Source organism: Lipotes vexillifer, unplaced genomic scaffold (genome assembly GCF_000442215.2).
Source record: "Lipotes vexillifer unplaced genomic scaffold, Lipotes_vexillifer_v1.1 scaffold194, whole genome shotgun sequence".
Classification (NCBI taxonomy): Eukaryota; Metazoa; Chordata; class Mammalia; order Artiodactyla; family Lipotidae; genus Lipotes; species Lipotes vexillifer.
Window position 1 is genome coordinate 1,753,487 of NW_006771758.1, and position 2,438 is coordinate 1,755,924.

Below are 2,438 nucleotides of genomic sequence, written 5' to 3' on the forward strand. Positions count from 1 at the left end.
AGGCGCTTTATTCTCAAGGATTACTGCAAGACTGGGGAAGGGAGTGTTGCGATAGGGGCAGGGGGCAGTTGCATTAAGAGAATGCTCAGGTGAGCTGAGCGGCTACAAGATCTAGGAGCATCCTCATAGAGCTCAGAAGGAAGGGGCCTTTTATAGGAAGGAGTGAGCATGGCTGGAAAGAACCACATTCAGGGACCATCTCTGTGGTCAGCCTTTGGGGGAGGGGCGGTATGCTGGCTCTGGCCAAGGGTGAGTCCATGCTCAGGGTCTGGGGGGTAGGAGGGGAGCCTAACTGAGGCTTGGTGGAGTGACTTAACCCGCCTTCTGTTCAGATGGAGACTATGTACATCTTTTTAGAAGCTAACTTAGCCTCCTGCCAGTTTTTCAACCCTAGGTGTGTTTTTTTGTTTGTTCGTTTGGTTTTTTTTTTTTTTTTTTTTTTTGGGGGTGTGTTTTCCTTAAGAGCCTAGGAGGCATCTCTGAAACGTAAACCTCAAGGGACCTCAAGGGGGATTGTACCCTCTCTCCCTGTCTCAGTGGGAGTTTTAGCCCAGGCACCAGGCACCAGGCTCCAGTGGTAACTGCCTGCTTGCCGTGGGTTCTTTTTAGCCTTATTGACTTCTCCCTGTGAAAGAAAAGCTCCTTTCTGCCCCAGCTCTGAGAGGCTCGCAGATCTTAGGGTCTCACTGTAGACCTTACAGTACTGTCGTAGCCCCATCCCCCTGTGGCCATGGCCCCTCGCCATCTCTTGCAATAATCCTTTTGAACAAAGCCTCCCCTTACCTATGTCAGAATTTGTTCTTATTTGGCCGAGGGTATGGAAAACTTGCACGTTTTAAATTGGGGACCAGTTCTAAAGTCAGTGATGGCGTTCAATGTGTATGTAACAGCTCTGCTGGACACGCAAGAAAGTCAGGAGTATGCCAACTGGAAAGGTGCTCCACCCATCCTTAGGGAACCGTGCAAAGGAGAGGTTCTGCAGAATCCAAGCCAAGTGCCCCCAAAGTCACCCTTCCATGCATCCTCTCTTACCATCCACTGTGTGTATGTACGTGTGTGTCTGGGATCCAGGGCAATGTGAATTTTCTTTTTATTTGGGAGATTGTTCACAGAAAACAGATCCTCTTTTCTCTCGTCCACCTATTAATTGTTTACAGTATTTGTATATCTATGCAAAATACTTGAATGGGCTGTGGTGCCTTTTTTCCTTGTTTGTATTTAATTAAATTGTCATTTGAAATGTCTGGTTTGGCAACTCTTGTTTGTTTCTTTGTTTTAATGTTGCACTGGCCAGCCTGGATAGGATCCATCACCGAGGACTCCTCAGAAGAGTCCCTACAGAGATCGTCTGTCCAGCCTGTGAGGCCACCATGGAAGATCTTGAGCCATAGAAAAGCCCTGGGTTTTCCCATGACCAGTCGAGGGAGCTGTTTGTCTTTGCACCTGGACACAGGCCAGTCTAGTTTTAATAGGTCTGGGGGTCACTCAAGGCATGAATGATATAGATCGACCCTGAGGATTTGTGAGAGCTTAAAAGTATTCACGTGGGGCTCCCCTGGTGGCGCAGTGGTTGAGAGTCCGCCTGCCGATGCAGGGGACACGGGTTCATGCCCCGGTCTGGGAAGAGCCTACATGCCGCGGAGCGGCGGGGCCCGTGAGCCATGGCTGTTGAGCCTGCGCGTCCGGAGCCTGTGCTCCGCAACGGGAGAAGCCACAACAGTGAGAGGCCCGCGTACCGGAAAAAAAAAAAAAAAAAAAGTATTCACGTGAAGCTCTTAGCACTGTGGTTGGCTTCTTGCAAGGGCTCAGGCGTGGGATGGGTGTCTTCCACTGATGCTATTCCCCAAACAAACAGCCTTTCCCTCTCTAGTGAAGGCGTGGCTGTAGAAGGCACTGGAGGGACTTCCTTGGCAGCCAGAACTCTCCAGAGACTGGGGACTGGCCCCCCGGCACTAGAGGAACCAGTTTAATTGTTCCGTGTCCAAGGAAAGCCAAGATGTAAGTATCAAGTAAACACACTCAGAGGTCTTTATTCCTGACCCTGCAGACCACGCTCTCAGGGCCTTCAGATTACGGTCATTCTCAAGATCTAACATGTTGCATTGATTTTAGTTACAGAGAGAAATCCGCATTCATTAAAAACTGTGGCTTTGAGGCTGGCGGTGCAGGAAGCCAGTCTGTTCCTTGGAGCTCCAAGGCCAGCAACAGTTTGGCCTGGGCTTGGCTATGTTTAGGGCACAGGACGTAAACACAGGCACGGGTGTGGAGTTACACAGGGGAGGCTCTGCACCAGCTCAGGGGCTGAGGGCCAGGTCTTCCTTCTTTACAGATATACTGGCTCCCTTACCTCCCTGTCAATGGTCCTCATATCAGCTCTCACATTCTTGCTGCTGGAGAGAAGACAGGAAGGGAGGGGATATTAATTATGTCTCTCTCCA